Source organism: Melanostigma gelatinosum (genome assembly GCF_949748355.1).
Source record: "Melanostigma gelatinosum genome assembly, chromosome: 15".
NCBI lineage: Eukaryota > Metazoa > Chordata > Actinopteri > Perciformes > Zoarcidae > Melanostigma > Melanostigma gelatinosum.
The window spans coordinates 22,151,584-22,175,546 of record NC_136648.1 but is presented as its reverse complement, the minus strand read 5'-3'; the positions used below and the strand labels follow the sequence as shown (position 1 = coordinate 22,175,546).

General features: G+C 41.5%; 1 long non-coding RNA gene across 1 annotated transcript; it reads right to left on the bottom strand.

Annotated features, from left to right (window-relative positions):
- Window positions 1-18,515: 18,515 nt before the first annotated feature.
- LOC306788763 lies at window positions 18,516-20,315 on the bottom strand. The gene is made up of 3 exons (XR_013772622.1): window positions 20,068-20,315; window positions 18,805-18,840; window positions 18,516-18,590 (listed from the first exon to the last, which is right to left on the bottom strand). It is a non-coding gene; the product is annotated as an uncharacterized lncRNA (long non-coding RNA).
- Between the last annotated feature and the right edge of the window lie 3,648 nt (window positions 20,316-23,963).

Below are 23,963 nucleotides of genomic sequence, written 5' to 3'. Positions count from 1 at the left end.
GATAGAAGTGATTAATACTGTGTAAAGAAACAGAATTTTTTTTAATTTCACACATTGAAACCCATCTCACGCATCACACATATTCACCCGTCAAAAGTGCCCCCCCCCCCCCCCCCAAGTGTTCTCACATCACATTAAAACAGCACCACAGCAGACGGGCCACATCACAGGAAAGTCTCTTCTCTTGAGCAGAAAAGGTCACGTCTGCAAATGTTTGCTGGAGCGTTTGACACTGATGGAGATGTTGCGTCGCCAGCGAGCAACAACTGCTGCTGCCGCGACAAATCAACAACTCGTGTGCAATGAGTAAAATGTTCATGTGGCAGTTCATTATGTCTGTGACTCAATCAGATTGCTGTGAAATGTGTCGAGTTTCTTGCTTTTTAACAAGCTTGCAGACAATTTGATCTCTGCCCTCGAGCTCCTTCCTAGGTTGATTTGACAGATGGAATATGTCAGTGAGACAAAAGTAGCTTCAACAGTAAATAAATCATTCAGTATGAGCGACAGAATTGTGTCTGCTGTTTCAACAAGCTTCCTCCCTGTCTTGTTATTCCCCATTAAGTTCATTTAAATGATGGATTATATCACTCCAAAAACAAACCTCAGACATTAGCACATCAGTCAGGACAGACATATGTTTCCACTTTATTCTGCTCATAGCAATGAAGGGAGGCAGCAAACACATCCTCCCGCTGTCTGTTATTTTTCTCCATTCGCTCTTTGTGGTGTTTACTCTTCTTTTTTACAAAACAAAAGTATAATTTTGCTGAATGTTTTGAAGCTAGCTGCTAGCTACCCAACAGCATGTGTTTTTTTTCCTCACCTGCAGAGCAGTAGTAGCATCACACCAGCAGCATCACAGCAGCAGCATCACAGCAGCAGCATCACAGCAGCAGCATCACAGTAGCAGCATCACAGCAGCATCAGCATCACAGCAGCAGCATCAAAGCAGCAGCATCACAGCATCAGCATCACAGCAGCAGCATCACAGTAGCAGCATCACAGCAGCAGCATCACAGTAGCAGCATCACAGCAGCAGCATCAGCATCACAGCAGCAGCATCACAGCAGCAGCATCACAGCAGCAGCATCACAGTAGCAGCATCACAGCAGCATCAGCATCACAGCAGCATCAGCATCACAGCAGCAGCATCACAGCAGCAGCATCACAGTAGCAGCATCACAGCAGCAGCATCACAGCAGCATCAGCATCACAGCAGCATCAGCATCACAGCAGCATCAGCATCACAGCAGCAGCATCACAGCAGCAGCATCACAGTAGCAGCATCAGCATCACAGCAGCAGCATCACAGTAGCAGCATCAGCATCACAGCAGCAGCATCACATCAGCATCACAGCAGCAGCATCACAGCAGCAGCATCACAGCAGCAGCATCACAGTAGCAGCAGCAGCATCACAGCAGCAGCATCACAGCAGCAGCATCACAGTAGCAGCATCACAGCAGCAGCATCACAGTAGCAGCATCACAGCAGCAGCATCACAGAAGCAGCATCACAGTAGCAGCAGCAGCATCACAGCAGCAGCATCACAGTAGCAGCATCAGCATCACAGCAGCAGCATCACAGTAGCAGCATCACAGCAGCAGCATCACAGTAGCAGCATCACAGCAGCAGCATCACAGAAGCAGCATCACAGTAGCAGCATCAGCATCACAGCAGCAGCATCACAGTAGCAGCATCAGCATCACAGCAGCAGCATCACAGCAGCAGCATCACAGCAGCAGCATCACATCAGCAGCATCACAGCAGCAGCATCACAGCAGCAGCATCAGCATCACAGCAGCAGCATCACAGTAGCAGCATCAGCATCACAGCAGCAGCATCACAGCAGCAGCATCACAGCAGCAGCATCACAGCAGCAGCATCACAGCAGCAGCATCAGCATCACAGCAGCAGCATCACAGCAGCAGCATCACAGCAGCAGCATCACAGCAGCAGCATCACAGCAGCAGCATCACAGCAGCAGCATCAGCATCACAGCAGCAGCATCACAGTAGCAGCATCAGCATCACAGCAGCAGCATCACAGTAGCAGCATCACAGCAGCAGCATCACAGTAGCAGCATCACAGCAGCAGCATCACAGCAGCAGTATCACAGCAGCAGCATCACAGCAGCAGCATCAGCATCAGCATCACAGCAGCAGCATCACAGCAGCAGCATCAGCATCACAGCAGCAGCATCACAGCAGCAGCATCACAGCAGCAGCATCAGCATCACAGCAGCAGCATCACAGCAGCAGCATCACAGCAGCAGCATCACAGCAGCAGCATCACAGAAGCAGCATCACAGTAGCAGCATCAGCATCACAGCAGCAGCATCACAGTAGCAGCATCAGCATCACAGCAGCAGCATCACAGCAGCAGCATCACAGCAGCAGCATCACAGCAGCAGCATCACAGCAGCAGCATCACAGCAGCAGCATCAGCATCACAGCAGCAGCATCGCAGCAGCAGCATCGCAGCAGCAGCATCGAAGCAGCAGCATCACAGCAGCAGCATCAGCATCACAGCATCAGCATCACAGCAGCAGCATCACAGTAGCAGCATCACAGCAGCAGCATCACAGTAGCAGCAGCACAGTAGCAGCATCACAGCAGCAGCATCACAGCAGCAGCATCACAGCAGCAGCATCACAGCAGCAGCATCACAGCAGCAGCATCAGCATCACAGCAGCAGCATCACAGCAGCAGCATCAGCATCACAGCAGCAGCATCACAGTAGCAGCATCACAGCAGCAGCATCACAGTAGCAGCATCACAGCAGCAGCATCACAGCAGCAGTATCACAGCAGCAGCATCACAGCAGCAGCATCAGCATCAGCATCACAGCAGCAGCATCACAGCAGCAGCATCAGCATCACAGCAGCAGCATCACAGCAGCAGCATCACAGCAGCAGCATCAGCATCACAGCAGCAGCATCACAGCAGCAGCATCACAGCAGCACCATCACAGCAGCATCAGCATCACAGCAGCATCAGCATCACAGCAGCAGCATCACAGCAGCAGCATCACAGCATCAGCATCACAGCAGCATCAGCATCACAGCAGCATCGGCATCACAGCAGCAGCATCACAGCAGCAGCATCACAGCAGCAGCGCAGAAGAAGCAGCACAGTAGCAACAGCAGCAGTAGCAGCAGCACACTAGCACCATTAGCAGTAGTAGCAGCGGCAGCAGTGAATCTCAATACACTGATAGCTTCTCTTAGCTCGTCAACAAATATGAGTAGAGAAAAGCGAAAGTTTCAAGTTGAAGAGCCCAGGAATATGCATACAATGTTTTTGAGAACTTGCTATATAAGCATAGAAGATACAGGGTGTCACATTCACCTCCATAATAAACCTTTATTCTGTAATAAGCAACTAAGACCTGCACTTCACAACATTAGAGGGTGATCCTAAAATACATTTTCCAAATAGGACATCTGTGTCCCTGCATAGTAAATTTCAGTGTTTATACATCCAAATCCCCTGAGATCTTCTTACGTTGAATATTTTTTTGATGACTCATCCGATACTTGGGAGTGTAGAAATGTAACCAATCAATTTCTTTTCAAAAACTCTCGATGGGCAGATATGACCGCAAAGCTCTCCACCTAGGGAGGGTGGATGGATGAATTTGATCAGTTATGCAACAAGCATAGTTATTTTACATAATAAACATAATTGAAACCTGACCACGATCTTTTCCTACAGCTAACCAAGTGCTTTTAGTGTTTTTTTGTGCTTCATTTTGATGATGAAGTCAGAAATGTTCTCAAGTCATGTTTCTTCCAGCTCAAGATAATTTCCAAAATTAGGTAATTTCTATAAATTGCTGACTTACAAAAAGTTGTCGATGCTTTCATCTATTCCCGGCTTGATTATTGAACGCTCTTTACTCTGGTGTCAGCCAGGGCTCCCTCCACCGTCTCCAGTCGGCTCATTACTGGAGCAAAGAGGCATCAAAACATCACTCCTGTGCGTGCCTCCCTGTTAGTTTTCAAATTCGATTTTTAATACTTTTATATTCACTCACTTTTGAGGCCTTAGACTGGCCCCTATGCACACTGGGTATGCGCCCTCTTGACTATGATGGAGCCTTGTTCATCACTCCCATGTCACGGGGACGATGGGTGATCAGGCTTTTGCTATTAGAGCCCCCACACTATGGAGCTCACTTTTTCACTGAACTCAGACACACAGAGTCTCCAACTTTTATTCAATCTCCTCTTCAAACTTTTCCAGCTTTTGGAAAATGTTTAGAAAACGTTTTTATTGAGTGTTTTTATTCCTATTCATCGGATCTGATTCATTTTATTGTCTTTACTGCTTCTGTCCTTTTATCAGCCTTGTTTGGTTTATATTCTTCTGTGAGCCATTTTCTAACACGTGCGATATCAATAAAATTATTATCATTATATTTGTTGTCAAAACCTAAAAACTAAGTAAACTTTCATTGGATGATTTTGAAAAGACACTGCGCCGTCCATGACATTTCCCAATCTAACACTATAGCTTTGAAAATAGAATCTGAAACTCAAATCCCCTGGGCCCTAAAAAGGGTTTACATGAATTCCCCCAATCTTTAATTCGTCTTTGATTAATATTAATTTGTGTGCTCTTTTTCATGCACAGGATATCAAGCGTTATGGTTTAATTTGATACTTGAGCCACTCGTCAATGATCTGAAAGCACTGGAGACAGAGGGATTTACAATTCTAATGTTTAAACATGTGATTCATGGTGTCATAGTTCAGGTCACATGGGGATAATCTCGTCTGTTTGGCTTTGTGGAGTCAGTTGGGGCTCGGTATTGCTGTCGTTTCTGTGTCCTTGAGAAACATTGTTTTCAATCTGTATTCTGTGAAGATGACCCAGAATTTGTACTAAAAACTGTCGCAATGCACACACAGCAATGTCAAACTATACAAACAAATCCTACGCTACCTCAATTATATGGTGTGAAATGCATTTGTCTGTTGAATTCACTTCAGTATTTTAACACAGCCAACAATTTTTCTGTAGATATAATGTATGATATTTTAGAGGGAGTAGTGTCACGGTTGGGTTTTGCTATGTGTGTGGTGTGTGTGTGTGTGTCTCTCCTGATCATGCTCATTCTCTCCACCTGTGCCTCATCACCTGCCCCTGGCTTTTCCCTCTGCAAACCCCACTCATCTCCACTCACCTGTTTGTAGTTGGTGATCTATCCGAGGCCTCTCCAGACAGAAGCAGAGTCACTTGCTGAGAGCTGGTGTTGCAGTTTCTCAGAGTACAGTTGTTTAGCATCTCTCACCGCCTTGCTAAACCTTTATTTTGCATCTTTATACACGTCCCTGTCCCCACTCCTAAATGCCTGTTCCTTATGCAACCTTAGCTGTCTGAGTTCTGCTGTAAACCAGGGTTTGTGTCCGGACCCGGACCGCGTATTATCTTTATAACTATTGGTTGGATTGGCACCAACGTTTAATACAGATGTTCATGGTTCCCAGAAAATGTATGCCAATGTCTTTGTTCCCCCTATTTCATTCTCATGGTCCCCAGAGGATGAATTGTCAGCACTTTTAACCATTATTATTTCATCAGCTCCATCCCAAGGTCAAGAGATCAATTTGTGCAAAATACTTTGATTTACAACCAACGCAAGCAAATGTTATCATGCTAAAACACTAAGCATGCTAAACATCTACATGCTAGCATTATCATTGGGAGTACTGCTGTGTTTCAGTACAGCTTCACAGGAGAATGGATCTAGACTTTTTGTGTTGCTTTACGCCGTGTTGTTCACAACCCGACCCAGCGCTGGTGGCGTTTTGGGGCTTACATCATCAACTGACATCACTAGTATTCAGTGGTGGGCCGTCGGGGCCAGCAAAGCTTTCTCTGCTGGCCGAAACAGAATCACAAAGTTATAGATATTTTGTAATTTAAAATTTTTTCATAAATACACTTCATGTATTCTAATTATTTTTCCCATCAGCTTATGTTCTGATTGCACAGCTACTGTCTTCCTCAGTTGCTCTGCTTCCAAAACAGCTTGTTTTAAGTCAAGCTTTTATCCAATCAGATCTCACCTCTATCTCTAGGTAAGAAGAGAGGCCCGATGCCCTAGGTAGACTTTGCAATAAGTGAATGGGGACGATATTGTTGATTGTCATAGTCTTCAACGAATCAGATTTTTAGTTTGACATGTTGGGCATATTCTTTGACGTGTCAGAGCTGTCTAGGTAGCCTGCGACGTCAGTATTAACGTCCTGCTCAGCATTAACGTCCAGTGTGATTGGTCAATTGGCTAGTGTCACTGAAGCTAAAGCTAGCTAGCAGAAGCTAGTATTAGTAGTAAGAGTTCAAGTTGAAAGATATGTATGAAGTTATGACGTTAACATGATATTTTTAGCGTTTTGCTTGGATTTGCTAACCTGTGTATTGTTACAACCCCATAAACAAATAATAACCGTAGCTGTGGCGTCAAAATGAGGTTATTAGGAGGTGGTTCAACTGTAGTAGGACAGCACTGAAGGCCCAGGTATGAAATACACGACCTGCCACTTATAGTATTAGATATAATGAAACATGTTGTTTTTTTTGCCTTTACATCTCATAACATGGCACACATAATGATACCCCATACTCTTTTGTTCATGCATGTGTATTCTCTGTCCGTGTGTGCGATGTACAGCAGCATTAACCAGTGTGTCAGATGCTGCTCCCAGCTGAGTGAGGATTTAAAGACCGCTTAATGAACATTGTAATTTCTCCCCCTGCCTTGTCAGCGCCGCAGTTCGTTTCTTTTTACTGTCAGAGTGACGGTGCAGCTGCACAGTACTTGCTAAACTTTTAATCCCAGTTTTTGTGAGTGCAGACATCCCTCTTATCCCTGACTTAATATGCTAAAGCATTGATTTTCCTGTATTCTCCCCTGAAGGAAGGTTTCACTTTGTTTGGTTTTGCATGATGAATGCTCATCTTTGTTGAAGGGTTTCTCTACTTACGGAGGAGAAGCAGAGTTGCCTTCATGGCGTCTGTAGAATGAAGCTCCGCTGACCGTCAGACGCGCGGTAATTGCTACACAATAAAAACATGACAAAACAAAAGCTGGTTTTGACTATATATATATATATATATATATATATATATATATTAGGAGGAATGTAAACAATGTTGCCTCGACAAAAACAGTATACTCGTAGATAAGTTTCACTTTCAGTTATCCTTGAGAAATATTCTAAATATAGCGTTTTAGGTACTCCATGAATAATGGATAGTTCACCCTCCATAAAAGAGACACACTGTACCCAGATGGTCCACGAAATTCTGAACAAGTTCGTAAAGGCTTTTTAAATTCGTTTGATTTTGTAATGAAGGCACAATATGTTCATTACAGGAGCATTTTGTCAGCATGGCAACAATAAGTACGAATGGCCACGTTTAATTTTGATGTCATTGTCAATTATTAGAGGTTTACTTCGTGAAATGTATTGTTGTGTGTGTTGTTTCATACCTTTCTGGCAAAAAAAGCAGACAAGAGAAATTCAATAGAACGACTTGTTCTTCGAGAGGAACTAAGATGAATTTGATTGGAGGACATCCTGACATTGACGATGAGGATCACCAGTGGGCGTGTCTAGTGCTGTCTCTTTCCTCTTTTCAGTTAATATGAGGATACAGCTTACACTTACTTGTGGAACTAGATGCAGCTGAGACAGTGTGTTCAAAATGAAGTGTCTTTAATAGTTATTTCATTATGAAATAGACAAAATGATAACTCATTCTGAATTATTTTTTATTGCTGAGTGACAGCAACTTCATGCAGTGCATGCTGGTCTGAATTATAACTGGTCAAGTCGACATGCAACATGTTTGAAAGAGCAAACACAATCTTCTTCTGCTTCTTGTCAAATATTCCGCCAGTGCTTTATTTTAGAAATAAAGGACAGTTTAACATTTTGGGAAATGATAGTTAGATGAGAATATCGATACCACTCTATTTTAAATATGAGACTACAGCAATATGACTTCCTGGAGTTTTGTCCTCATCATGAGGTTGCCAAGTCACTACGCCCAGCCAAGAAATAGTCCAGCAATTTAGCAGTTGCTAACCCTGTAGCAGCTGTAAATATATCAGTCTTTGAGCTTGTTTCCGAAGAAAATGTCCATTCTTGACCTTTGGGAACAAACGGTACAATGAAAAATTATATTAACTCAAAATTCCACTTAGCTTTTCCAAGTTTTAAATCCGTAAATGGACCTTGAGTTCAGATTATTTTGTTGCACAACCATAGTGCTGGTATTGTATCTTAATCGCCATTAATCTGCTGTTAGTGTCGGCTATACTGCCAAAAGAAAGACATGACAGTAATGTTACATAACTTGCTAACACACAACAATGTACATTGTGTTTAGAGTGCATGGAGAAATTAAAACTCCCCTGGAAGTAAACATGAATGCTATTCGTCCTGTTTATAACATGGGTGGTGCACTTCAGCCTCTTGTGGTCAAATTGAGAATTACAACAACAAACACTTACCTCGTTTTTTTTTTCCTCCACCGGAAACTTTATACTGCACATTATACTGGCAAAACCTTTTTTCAACTGTTCTTTACATCTTAAAATAGGAGAGGAATAACTGAATAAATGCTTGAGAACATAACACGCCATGCTGCTGTCATATCGTTTCAGATAGTCAGTTGACTGAAATTAAAATCTTTTGAGGCGAAGCCTGTGAAGTGGCTGTATGCCTGAAATGGTGCATGTACATCTGCTGGACTTGGATCCTTTATCTGTGTAATTACAGCATATATGCTATCACTCTTATTTTGACTGGCAGAATAATCATCACCCTCCAAGAATGAAAATACTTCAAATACATTTGTGTCCCTGATGTGGGTACAACCATCACTTGTTCATGCACCGGCTCTTATGCTTTTCCCACATTTATTTGTGTGGACATTTTCTTACTCTGTTTCTTTGATTATTGAGTCGAGTGCCTGCAGCTCGTATCTGTTGTTCCACTGCTGAATACATTTGGACAGATGGAGAGCACTTAAAGAAACTCTTTTACTGTTTCAAAAGTTTGGGGTTCCTTTTAAAACAGGAATAAAACAAAGCAGTTGGCCAGTGTTCTTGTTTTGCCTTTGGCAGATACAGCAATGTTTTACTTTTGCGAGGCCGTTCTTTTTCTTGTCCCTGCAGCCGTGCTGTTGTGCCTGTGCTTGCACAGCATTTACAGTAGAATAAACTGATTATTCTCAAATGAGCTACTCGCTCATACAATTTACAGTGAACGAAATGCTCATACAGTTCAGCTGAATTATTGCTCTCCGGCTGCCTGTCTCTACCTCTCTCACCTACCCAGCTCCTACATGTATTTCGATCAGCTAGAGGCAGTAAGTGTTTGTTGAGGGGCTTATAGGGTCATACAGGTGGGGCGAGATGGAAATGTGCAGTACAAGCCCAACACAATGAACACAATCAGGCTATAAGCTGCCTGTTATCTGCACCTCTATCAGTGTCTCTATGTGCTGAGTTCAAGATAATTTTACCTGAAATAAATAGCATGTCATGTTACTGATGTTATACTAACTCATGTTTTATTGATGTATTCGCCATCGAAAAGACACTGATGCTGGTTAAGGTTGAGTCATACAAAGAGCAATTGCAGTGGATGGCAGCGTCACTTTTCTTTTTTGAAGGCAATTTCTGAAGGTGAACTTTTCCCCCGTCCTTATTCGTGGAAGCATGGCTCGCTGATTTTAAGTGTAGCTCTCACAGTGCTACTTTCCCTGTCTGAAGTCTCTGGCATGCACGTGTTCACATGCAGAAGGTGTAGACGAGAAAAGAATGTAAACCCGTGGCTTATAGAAACAGCATTGGACATACAGTATGAAGGTTCTCGATACCATATTCAGAAGAACTATTTGCTGTGTTAACAGACAGTGGCGATGTGTCTGCCTGAGCACAGAATGAAAGTGCTCTCCCTCTGAGTGTGTTGTGACCCGAGCTTCTCTGTGCTCTCTTTACAAAGTCAAGGTATGTTGTCTTGCAGATGTTAGTGCATGTAAATGTGCCCCACTGCGATGACACAGTGGTTACAGCAGATAGCGACATGATATGACGGTCAGAGTCCACCCTCGGGCTAACACAGTTAGCTCTGTCAGCACTGTTGCCTTTCTTTGCACTGTTAGCCACAAACCGCCAGCTCAGCGTTTGCCGCGTTAGGAGCCATGTGGCGGTAATAGATATGCTCTAAATTGCCCATTGAGACCTTTAGAGAAATTGAACTGTACTGCAGTAAGCCGACTGTTACCTGGTTGCTCAAGTGCATCCACACTGACTGCCGCTGCTTGTCCATGACGCTTCAGTTCGTGCAAGTGAAATACGAAAATATAGACACTTCCAACATTGAATCCACACTGCTTCCTGTCACAGACTGTGGTGATAACTGATGGGACATCAAATATTAATATCTGTACTTCGATTAACTGTGTAAATTCCTTGCATTCTGAAGAACAAGTCTGAAAATGAAGGTGACGATGATTTCTCTCTGTTAATATGCTCTGCTTTAGAGATTGCTTGATACTGAACGTTCTCACGACACCGGCTATGTGTTTCACGACACCATTTATTGTATTTATAATGACTGCAACAGCTCTGTCAATCACTCTTTACCTTTATTAACACAGCAGCCGGATACAACGTGTGGCGATGACGAGGCCCTGGCCACATCTGCTCAACCCTGCTGAGGGGGAAGTGACAGCTGAATGCATCTCCTTCCTCTCGGGGTGAACTCTGCAGTTACAGAGGTGATACTTACCACACATCATTAGACTATTTGGTCCCCTTGAGCACAGGAAGGAGCTGGTTGAAGAACCAATTACAGCATGTAGAGTATTGTGATGGGGATTTTTGTCGCAGTAAATGTGTACTGAGGGAGCAAGAGGGAAATATAATTTGGAGAAATAACAACTGAGGTATAGAAGACATGTGAAGTGTGATGAATCATCCAGCGATGATGCCGCCGCAGCCAGACAAGTGGATGCTGTCCAATTAAAACCAAGGTGCTTGCTGTCAATGGGATTTTCTGCTCACGGTGTACAAGTGCAGCCATTCTGCCACTTCTGGTATTTTTCATTAAAAACAGGTCACATCAAGGCGAAGTGGCTGCACTGCAGAAAACAAGGACCTGCAGAACATGGTGAGAAAGTTCCAACAGTTTCCACCAGCGCCTCCATATTACTGAAGTTTGGCTGTGCTTTCATCACTCACATCCAGCTCGCTTCTAAAACAAGGAAGGCACAGATTAACTCTTGGATTAACAACATATATCCAGCTTCTTTGTTATTGGCCCAGGTGCCTTTACATTTTTTGTGCATACAACTTATAGCACTATGTGTTGAAATTGTTATATCCGTTTTTTTCTTTCATTTAATACATGCACAAACAAAAACTGTAAAGGTTTGTGGCTTTAAGGGGGTGTTTCATGCTATTTCTTGCCAAACAGCCAGTGAAGATTTCCATTCCCTCCCCTCAATGCCCCCCCGCGTTTACATCAGATGTCACTCTGACACTCCAAATACTCTTCAAAAAACACCCAAAAACACTTTACATTTATGTTTTCGAATGACTGCCGTCATAAAATATGAAGAAATCACAGCAAAAAGAGAGAGAACATTTTGAAGTGATGCATTGAATCAAATGAGCTTGTCTTTTTATCTTTAACTATATTATACTTGTCAGGGCCTCCCTTTGTGTGCGGCGAGTGGAGAGCAAACCGTTTTTTGCCTGCAGTGAAAGAGTTGTTATTGAAAGGCTAAACAACAACAAATACGGACTGAAGCTGAACATTTCGTTTGGTAAAAACATGTTGTGAAATTTGGAAATGGTTACATATCCTTTTTCAACAAATGTTGACTTTTGGACTTGAAGTCTGAAGTTATTGGAAACGTTTGGATCACACGAGTCTGAAACGATCCCACGCAGCCGTTGTGGGCAATCCGCAGATGCATTCTGGGTCGGGCTTGTTTGAGCATGCTTCAAAGTCATGGTGTGAGCGGTAGCGGAGCGAATGTGGAGCGGGATGGAGTGGGAGATAAGGCGATGCTCGCACATTTAAAAAAAAGAAAATCATCTGTGGTGTGTGGCTCTTGTTCTGCTAAATGCTTCAAATTACAGCGACAACTAGCTTTAGACAGAGCCAGGCAGACTGTTTCCCCCTGTATGCTAAGCTAAGCTAATCGTCTCCGGGCTGTAGCTCCATATTTAACGGAGATGGCATTGATCTTCTCAGACAGTGAATAAGTGAATTTCTCCAAAACTATTTCCTTAAAAAAGCTCTGCATTAGATCTTATTTAGCAGCAGTTCAGTGCAACCAGCTCCACGGTGTGTTATTCCTCCCACAGACTGTGTGCTGCCTTTACTTCCCTACTGTGTCTTTCTGAAAGGAATTGTTGAGTGAAATCTGTTTGGGTCTTACTGTGGCTGCTCCCACGCCCTGCCTCCTCTTTGGTTTCAGCTCCGTATCCCCTTTTGGATACGTTTGAACAGTATGTTTGGATTACAGCTGTAGTGGACAGCCCTCCTACAATCATCACATTGTGCCTATAGTGCTGTTTTCAGTAAGCCGCTGTGGGCTGCAGGCTGTGGCCAAGCGATGGCTAATCTCCCCATAAAGTAGGTTGTGTCAATGTTGTCACAATGCTGACAGTCATTGTTCAGCAGTAATTTAAAGAAGACAAATCTCTATTTTGTGTAAAACACAGCTTTTCTCATATAAAGCAAGTTATCACACAATACTGCTACTTTTGGTATCAATCCACTCATCAAAGACTGAGAGAATGAGTGAAATCAACTTCCACCCCAGGATTGTCCCTCTTTCAAAGAGAACAATAACTCTTCAAACTAATTTCTTTCTTTTAGATTTTTATGGGTTGCTTGTGTACAAAGTGAGGGAGTGGCAGCAAGAGAAAAACGCAGCTGGGGCGATGTTATGGGCCACATTTATGTACATATAGGTCATGAGGTATTACTGCAGGCACATTTACACAGTGTTTGGTCTACCCTATTCACACTGTTCAATATCCAGACTTAAGGGATGTTAAACGTCATGAAAGTTAGACTCAACAACACTAAAAAAGCAAACTGCATTGGCTATACAGTATACATGTGTACTTTTGGAACTTTACGTCACTTAAACACACATTTTGGGTACATTTTACATTTTTAAACAGGTGAATTCAAGTGAAAATAAATGTTTTGTTCACATTATTGATGTTGGTGATGTTGGCTGTCTTGCTGGTGCTGTAAAATAAGTGGTAACCACACGAGGCTGATTGTTAAATGTGAGGAATAAAGCAATGTGAAGATGCTCATATAACGGTGCCTTCTGTTTGCTTTTGCCTCATTATTGATTCCTGTCCTTGGTATTTGTTTTTGTTGCTTTAGATACATTTTTAGCATGGCTCCAGACATCATGTAGGCTGAATCTGCCACATCAGGCCCACGTTGAGGATAATGACAAAATGTTCTTCACAGACATTTGTTACATGTTAGACAGAGACACATATCATCCAATCCTCGTCAGGCAGCAAACAAGCAGCCTTTCCAAAATGTTAAAGTATGAGTGTTATTGCCAAAAAAAGAGAAATTCATGACCAGCATATAAACACTTTAGTCATGAAATCACACAATATAGAAATTGGCAGTTGTAACTTTCAGCTTTTTATTTTGAAGTTGTACACAAATTCTAGTACACTTCAACAAAACCAAAACACCTCAACAAGTAGCCTAGTTTTGTTGCCCTAACAAAGTACTTTTGTAGCAGTTTTTCTTTTGTTTTCAACGTTGACCACAAAAGTTGCATGGGAACGTAACATTGTATGAGACGGTGTTGCCAAAACTTCATCCATCTGGCCGGCGCCTCGGTAGCTCAAGAACAGCATGTGACGCTGCCATCGCCATACATTGGAGCGGTAGTTTGTAGTTTCTGTACTCTGATCTTTCATTATGTACTGTATGTATATGTGACCCTACTAAAGCAGTATGCAGTACTTGATTGCTGTGGATTTATGTGGGCAATGTCAAAATGTTAAAAAATTGAAAAGATATAACATAAAAAAACAAATACTGTACATGGCCCTCAAGGTTAATCAGTGCTCGTGTATAAAAAGCCAATCCTACCTGCTGACGTACTCATCGTATACTGATCCAACATTTGTTCCTGCCTTCTCCAGCTCCACACTTCTACACCTGAAGGTCTTTTGATGAATAATTGAATCGCATCAGTGGATTGACTGTCTAATGGTTGCAGATACAGTACAGCCTCGATTTCAAATTGTAGGCCTGATTGAAAATATGACCACAGACCACAAAGGCAGCACACACACTCTGTTTTCAATGGAAGTTTTTCGATAAAGTTAGTTTCACATGATGAAACATATAAAAACACTTTCACACAGCCTAGGAGTAAAGGTGTGTTTGTAGCCTTTGTGAAGGGTAAAGGACCATATTGATTGGCTGCATCTTCGCCGCCCACTAAAGGGAGAAAATGTTCTTCTACGCTGCCAACAGAGCGTTGGAGGAATTTATGGAATCAAGTGCAGGTTCAGTACAGACGTCGGTGAACACGGTGAAAATATCAGGGACAGGGTTCAGATCTCCATGTAGGTTTTTGCATTTTTTTATCTGTTGACATGTTGCACCAGCGGATGCATTTCATTCTCACAAGGCATCAAGGCTACTTTGGGTTTGTTAGTTTTATATTAACAATGAATTTTGCAATAAGTTATCTTTCGTCTGTTGAGGTGTTCCTGGGGCTGTTTCACCACCGTTCGTAATTAGTGATTTATTCAAGTAATGGGCAGCTCCTCTATTTCCTTGGTGCATTGCATTGGTGGATTTCAGTGTACAGTGCAAAAATCAAGCATTTATAGTGTCTATACCGGCTGGTTTTGGGTGTGTTTTGTTTTGTTACCAATTTACAACTTGACATTGGGTTGCTTGAGCTGGGCCGAGCCATCGGACCTCAATCAGATGTCAATGTGGCCACTGGAGACTCATATTAATACCAGGGGTAAATGTAATCAGGTTACATCATATCTGGATACAATCTGCATACGAGATGCATTTTGTCACTTTTCCATTGTGAACACATGTTTAAATCCTGCTTAGAATGATGTATACTCAGCGGTAGTTCTGTTCCCCATCAGCCAGTTCCCACAATGCAGTGATGGTTCACATGTACCCTTGAGATGGCAATGAAATGGCACACTGAAATCCCTTCTTTTTCATTGCCTTTTTGGTTGATCTAAGTGAACAACATCGCACCAAACAGCTCCGAGCCACTGATCGTCCCCCTTCAGGGAAGAGTCCAACAGTCTGTTTGTAGCCTTTTCCATGCCGCCTCCTTCAACCCCTTTCAGTGTTCTGTGCTCAGTCCAGGCACTCACCTGCCAGCATCCGCTCTCCTCCTGATGACACTCATCCGGTCCTCTCTGGACCGGATGAGTGTCATCGTGGGAGCTCTAATGATTCGTAATTATTACCCCAGGACTCCACAAATCATACGCTTAATCATACGCTTCTCAAGCACGAAGTCTCAGTTTAGACGGCCTGGTGTTTTTGCCCTGACATCCCAGTGAACTCTCACCCCGCCATCTTCTTAACCTGCTGAAACTTCTTTTATGAGAAGGGATGAACACTAAAATCTACTTTCAAGATGTATTATTAGGGATTTGTGATGAAATCATTACTAGGACGGGTGCTTAACCTAAACAAAAGCAACAACAATGTATAGCAGGGCTACTAATCTTTAGAGCCTTGACTGATGCAAAACTGCAATACCTTCCCTCCTAATATTTCACAATAATGTAACGGTATTGAACTGGTACAACTGCAGGCTGATGTAACCCCAGTTTCAGCATTTATTATCGAAATACAACATAGATGTTGACAATGCGCATCACCAGTAAGCAAGTGAAAGTAGAAGTGAAATTAGCGATTCCCCAGTATATGGTAAAAATAAAGTGTCACTTTTACCAACCCTTATCTTTGTTCCATCCCTCCATCTACAGCACAATCTTAGCTACAGGCTTTTTCTTAAAATGTCTGCAGAATGTGTTTTCTATGTCTGATGAATGTAGACTTCTGTTTACAGACAAAGGGTTTCATCGAGCTACGTTTGTGTCAAAAGCCTAAAAACAGCAGAGTTGGGGAGGCGTTCGATTTTATGAACTTGTCAAATACAGCTGCTTAGTCGGTGCCGTTATTGAACTGTATGAACTGACTAAGATCCACATGTATCTCTCAAAAAAGGCACTTTTGTCCTTCTAGCTAATTGTTGGATTGTGATGAGGAAAATAAAGCCCTGACACAGAGGTAGGACTATTGCAAGGACTGCATATGGTAAAACACACTTTTCTGATTCATAGTGCACATGAAAGCTTTTTCATGCAACTGTTTGTTTGTGTTTTTATACAATAAATCTCACAAGGGAAGGCTGAACTAAATTGAATGTGTGTTGGAAAAAGTCACCATTTCCTCCCTTGCCTTCAAGCCTGAGCTGTGTGAGATAAAAAACAAACCATGAGAAAATACATTTGAAAAATGTTTTATTGAGGTTCAATTATGTTTGAGAAAACATAAAAGAAAAAAAGAGAAAAAGAAAAAGCGAGGTCATCACACCAGCAAGTGTCATCACCACCAATGGACCATGCCGACCCCACCTGCAAGAAGAGAAACAGGAAACATGAACGACATGTATTCTTATTATCATTGGTGAGAACATCACTTCAGCAAAGTTGCAAAGGAAAAGAATAAAAAACTTCAGTCATCATCTCCTGAACAATTAGATATTGTTACTTTTAGACAGAGCCAGGCTATGTTTCCAGTGTTTATGCTAAGCTAACTGGCTGCTGGCTGTAGCCTTCTATATTTTGGAGACACTCCAAAACAAAGCAAACAAGTATTTTCTCAAACTATTACTCTGGTTTATAAAAACATAGAAAGAAAAGAAATAAGTGAAAATAATTGTAATAAGCACAAAATGGAAATACTCAAGCAAAGGATAATTGGAGGATAATGGAGGGGTGGAAGTAAAATAATTAATATACTCTTGTTCCTGAAACAAATTGTTTGGTTTTTTTACCGATACTTTTTTGAATATTTTTAACAATCAGTCACTTTACTTTTACTTCATTACTTTCTATAACAAATATTGTACTTCACGACATTTGAAGTTACAGAGTTAATTAAAAAGTCCTAATAAACAATGTGAGATTGGAACAAAAACAAGGACAAAAATCATCAGCAGCAGAGAAGAAGCTGCAGGAGGGCGGCGCTCCAGAGAGGTAACAGTGTGGGAAAGTTACATGTTCAATATATACGTTCAAAATAACGTGAGGTGGTGAGACGGGTGTAGAACAGTGTTAGCACCGAGGCCGGATGACTTACTTACTTTTACATACAATTTTTTTAAACTTAAGTACTTTCATCGTTACTTGAATAAATCTCTTATTTGAGTATCAGTCTCATCCTCTTTCCTGCTCTGAGTAAATATGAACCCCATCACAAGAAAAATCACCAGTCAACGTTGATTTTAATGTGAAGGTAAGGCGTAAGTGTGATCATCATACGCCACAATTCTCTTCAGACCAGTGGGGTCGCTCTCACACTGGACATAAGAAGGGAATGGCAATAAACAGCAGTATACATTTATTTGATCCAAAAATAGAATCATCATTTCATGATTCGCTTTTTTGATTGGCAGTGTATGTCTATGTGGATATGAAATAATGCAGGGTGACCATATAGCAGATATGAGGTAAGGCGAAGACCAAACAAGATAAATAATTACACTTACAGGAAGAGACGATTCCTCCGGCTGTATGATTCGAATCTGAGTGTAAAACAACAATATATCTTATTAAAATTACAGGTTTGTTGATTGACATTTAACATTTCACCTGTTACACTCTGCCCGACTCACTGATAGTAATGATAATAACAATAATATGTTTATTTAGTGTGTACCTTTCATAGAACATGATTCACAAAGTATATCAATAAAAATAAGATAAAACCATAAAAGATAAAAAAACAATAAAAATAATCACGAACCATTTTGCTTGTCTGAGTTGTGTCTCTTGTCTGTTGATAATTGATAATCTGTTGCGTGCACAGACTGCAACGTGCCGTCTATCGTACTTCAATGTATTGTTGCTGATGTTGTTCCACAAGTTGACATTTAATGCGATTTATTTTGTGGTCTAAAAGTTATATTATGGAAAATATAAAACGTTTGCTCAGAGCACATTTCCACTGACCTACTTTTTACTTTTAACCAAGAACATTTTTATACACGCACTTTTACTTTTACTTAAGTACAATTTCGGTAACATAATAGTACTTTTACTATAGTATGGCATGAACTCGTTCCATCCTTGGAAGAATGCCATCACCAATGACAGACATATCACAGGGTACAGTCAATGCTCATTTTAATGTATATGTACTCACAGAAGGTAACGCGTAAGTGTGATCATCATACACCACAACTCCACCAAAACCAGTAGGGTTGGTCTCACACTGGACCTAAGAAGGGAATGATAATAAACAGAGAAAAAGAGTATATATTTATTTTACTACTGTATAACAGAAAATATACAATAGTCCATGGTCAAACATTACGTTTGTGATGTCAAAGATATTTATAATGTGTCTGTATGTCCTCGTGTGTATGTGTGTGTGTGTGTGTGTGTTAGATGTGCTGTACAACATGAAAGTCAAAAGAGACGAATATACTCACTGGAAGAGGACACCTCTCCTCGTCTATTATTTGAACCTGCAGAACAATTACATTTTACATCAGTATTGTAAGCTTGTTGTTTGACAACAATTCATAGGCCCATTTATATACTATATATATATATGAATATATGTATAATGGAGTTATGAAATGAGCAAATAAGAAAATCTAATCACAAATAACACTCCTCCACGATGGCTGCTTCCATCGAAGTTTAGAAGCTTCTGGAAGCCTGCTCGTCAGATGAGCGTAACATAAATGTTGCAATCAAACTCTCCGTTTCACATCATGAACTTCAGCCAAACTAGAAAAGCCAGATATTTAATAAGAGCTGTGTCACGCTGTCATTAAAAGAATTGAATAATTTCATGACATCGCGCAACAAACAAAGGCTATGCTAACAGGCTAGCTGGTTCGTCGACTGTATGAATCGGCTATCGTATCAGTAAGTGTATGAACAAGTATTTAACCAATAACCACCAGTAACCTTACCATTTCAGTGGTTATACAGCGTTGGATGCAAAATTTCAGCTTTATGCGGAGAGCAAGCCTTTTCGGTTACGTGGTTTACCGTTGAAGCTGGCCGACAACTACTTCACTCCTCCCGATTGTGAGGCCTACAACACGTCACCTCTGGCCAGTCTCGCGTTGTTTCCTCAAACTACATTTCATTCACTTTGGATTTTTCCCATATTTCTAATTGTTTACCCTGATTTTTATTTATAAAACAACTGTAAGATCAGGTTTGTTTTACTAAGTGAATTAAGCTTTGTGTTTATAACTGATATTATTGCTAGACTATTGATAGTGTCATACAAGTGGCTCATGACCGTGGCTCACTGGTTAAGAGGGTTGTCTGGTAACTGCAGTGTCAACGGTTCGATCCTTGACTGGGACTTGTCAAGTGTCGAAATGTCCTTGAGCAAGACACTGAAACCCTAACGGCTCCGCGGGCGCCTGTCATTGGTAGCCCACTGCTCCCTATATCAATACAGTCTAGCAATAATATCAGGTAATCAAAATGAGGTTTGGCTTACTGCATGAATAAACACAAAGCTTAACTTATTGAGTAAAACAAACCTGATCTTACAGTTGTTTTGTATGTGTCAATGCAGAGACAAATTTCCCCTTCCGGGATCAATATAGTATAATAAATTGAAAAATAAAATAAAAATGGATTTCCTTATTCAACAGTCTCACTGAAATTTAAAGAAAAACAGATAAAACCAATCTACTGTACATTATTAAAGAAGTTGATCTGACCTGATATGTTGAGTTGTATCTCTTGTACAGTTAATCCAGTCGTCTTCTTTCGTGTCAGCTGAGTTGGTCTTCATTACGGTACTTGTTCAAAAGTAAGTCCACTTTGTAACACAGCTGCCACCACCTCAGTTGCTTTGCCATGACTTTGATTCCTACAGTAATCGTTGCATAGTAACCTTCTCAATGTCAACTAAATCAATCCTTGGGAGAATTGTCTCAAAAGAAATTCAGTCAGTATGAAGTGTTGAATTTCAAGTAACCCATAGTGATCCCCACTCAAACACACTGTAGTATCCATATCTGTAGTCCATTCCATTTGGTCCCACATCTGTCAGAAAATGAAGAAAATGTTAATTATAAGTGAGTATGACTGGAAGAAACTGTATAATCAACCTGCTTCTAAAATATTTTAACAAACTGAACTTGCCCTGTTGGCTGGCTGTGCTTGATTAAAATAGGTTGGTCTACAGGTTGGTCTACTTCTGAAACCAAAATGACTGTGATCTTTTCTATCACTCATGAACCTGTTAATCCATCACTTGCCACTCCTCCCTATCAACGGAATGTTTCCAGAGGCCACTACTCTAGTTACATCTACTACATGTACCGGTACCTACATTTGCTGGACCTGGCATTAATATTGCCATATGAGTGTTAGAGGACACATTACAGAGTGTAAGAGCAGGTGAGTAAAACAAGTAATATCACTGATATAGAATGCTATTAGATTTGAACTCTAAAGTACTTAGTAGAGATGGAACTGTTTAATTTCATCAAAGCATCCTTTCCTTCTAAAAACCTCACTCCACCAAGGCCAATGTCAAGTGAAAGACCCAATAATTAGGTTCTCCCTTGACCAATGCGACACCCTTCTACTTAGTTAACACAGTTTCATATAAATCGAGCAAACAAACCAAAGCTAAAAGATAACAAATAACTGAAATGTCCAAGGCAATTCTATAGAAAATCTACTTCATAGACTTAAAATTCAGGTAGGTTTACCTTGTTGGGAAGCCTCGTCGGTATCAGCAGTGTTTGATGTGTATCACTTCCTTCTCACACCCATTGCATGAAGCAGTTGAACCACTATTGCTGAATGCATCACTGCACCCTGCTCTCTGTACTTATATTTTTACTCACATTTTGAGATTCCAATTTGAACTACAGTATTTTATAATATGTGGATCATCTACAATCATATCACATATAGCTTGTGTTGAGCAGGTGGGGATACTTGGACCCAGACATCCCCAAGTCATACCACCAGTTAGGCCCATCCCGTGCTACAGCATTCAATTCATCGCACATGTTGCAAGAAGCCAATCATAAGTTGCCAATAATGTTTTACAAGAATGAACTTGTGTGCTTTCAGTTGATGAGTAATCAGGTTCATCCTCCTCTCTACCCATGAAACACAAGATCTGACAAGGATCTGTCTCAGCAGTGAATGACCAAGCACTCTACCGTTGGGGATTCAATACCCTGTTTTTAGTGGGCCGACAAAACTGTCTTGTTTTTTTGGCCCATAAAACAGTTGGATCAGCCCATTGTTTGTTTTCTAAATTGATACTGGGCTCTCCAACATGTTAAAGATGGGCCCATCTGATGTTGAAGTGACTTAAACACGGGGCGACCGTGGTTCACTGGGTTAAGAGGTTGTCTGGTAACCGCAGGGTCAACGGTTCGATCCTTGACTGGGACTTGTCGAAGTGTCTCTAAGCAATACACTGAACCCCTAATGGCTCCCCGGGCGCCTGTCATTGGCAGCCCACTGCTCCCAATATACAGGGATGGGTCAAATGCAGTGACAAATTTCCCCTTCCGGGATCAATATAGTAATTTAAAACATGCATTCTGCAAGAGATCTCATTCACATTGTTTTCCTGCATCAATTTGCAAATATATCCAGCACTTTACATAAGAAATAGTTAAAGTGTGGCATGCCACCAGATGTATTACCTAGGTAAACATCGTCAACAACAGTTTATGGTCTCAATCTCTAGTTTCACAGCAGGGTATGCTTTAGGGCGGGGCTATCTTGTGATTGACAGGTCTCTACCACAACGTTGTCCCGCCTGGGAGTCGTCCTTGTCTCCATCTTAGAACTTTAACCCTTTCACAGTGTGTTTTCAGTCAATCAAAGTTAATTGTAACATTTTGGTCGTCCAAAATGGATGGCAAATTTCACTTTTAAATTGCTGTTTAAACACAATACAGAGAACATGTCATGTTTTAGGTTGATCAAGAGGAATAAAAAGAAAACTATGGCATTTGTTTGGAATTGTAATTTGCTCAGCTATTTTCCCTCGTATCACTGTCTTGCTGTCTTTTCTATCACTGTCTTGAATGGCTGAACTTTCTGCTGTGTCATTCACATGACAACCATCCCAAGCATGGCATGTTGTTGAACATGTTGTTGACGTCATGCCTCATTCAACACATAAGCCAAGTCCGTCTCAGTTGTAGTGACTACATTGATGCACAAGGGGACAGTAACAAATAGTCACGAGGGCTTTGTAGTTGGTTGTCTTGCCTGGTCTGTCTCTCTGTGTTACGACCGGTGAAGCAGGGAAAACAGGACTCAAATAAACGACCAACAACACAGGATAAGGTGTATGTAAAACAGTCTTTACTGGTAAGCAGAGGTTCGGTACAGGAGGGAGGTGTCGGTGATTCTGTCTTTCAGGTTGTTGCTCGTCAGCTGACGGCACACACCTGAGCCTGGTGGGAGTGCCAGTATAAAGGCAAATATTGACTCTCTCCTCCCTCCAGAGACAATATCTGTGGAAACCCACAAGGGATGCTCTGAGGACATTTTCATATTCAGACATGATCAGGCTGATCAATGTTGTGATTAATGTTGAGTCTACACTGTGTGGAAACTCAAATAGTTGTTCATGGCTGAAATGTCTACAGGACCTTTTGTCTCTCTCTCTCACACCTACACACACACACACACACACACACAAAAGAGAGTCTTTAAGACTTTAGCCATTCATTGACTTAATACAAAAGGAACTATACCGCTTGTACTGTGATCAGTTCATCCGACTAGCCAGAAGGCAAAAACAATGCATTTCTCAACATAGATGCTGCTCCAATTTTAAACATTGAAACAAAAATTTGACATGAAAAAATATTTAATGAGAATATATGTATAGGAGGAAGGCGCCGCTCTCTGCAGTTACACTGTACCTGTCATGTTTGTTTCCTAGACTTCTGGCCAAAAAGTACGTGTTGACCAGTTCTGTGATGTCCAGATCATCAGACTCTAAAGTGTGTCCTCGTTGATGCCCATATGTCTTCTTTCTGGTTTACTGGTCAGCAGGTGTGAAACATGGGGGACTGTCACGTTGCCACAACACTTAGCGTGATCACATGTTCACTTACCAACTTGTAATGTGTTTGGGAACTGCAGCTGCCAAGGTGCTGGTGGGAAGTACAGTAGAATTAAATGGTAGAACTCGTGCACAAAGTCTTCCTCCTCTGACTTCAGACACTTCCTGATAGGTCTGGTTTGGTTTAGGGCTGAACTCTCCTGTTGTTACCGGCACAGAGCACATGCACATGCACACCCTGATGACAGTGTTTGCACGTGACAGCATGCAGTACTTGGCGAGGGCAATCTCGGTTAACATGTTTGTTTGTTTTTATTAGGTGGGGGGTATTTCATTTAATCAGCTAAAATAAAGTATTTATTTGGCAACACAAGAAAAATCTTAATTAATGTCAAGCTCGACGGAAACGTTTATTTAATCATTTATTATTCATAAGCCTGCAACAGCTCACAAGTCTCCGTTTGTTAAATCCCATTAGTGCGTTAGGAGATTCCAGCAGGTGGCCTCAGCTCCCAGGAGCAGCAAAGTACACAGCAAGCATCCAAAAAAAGCATTTGT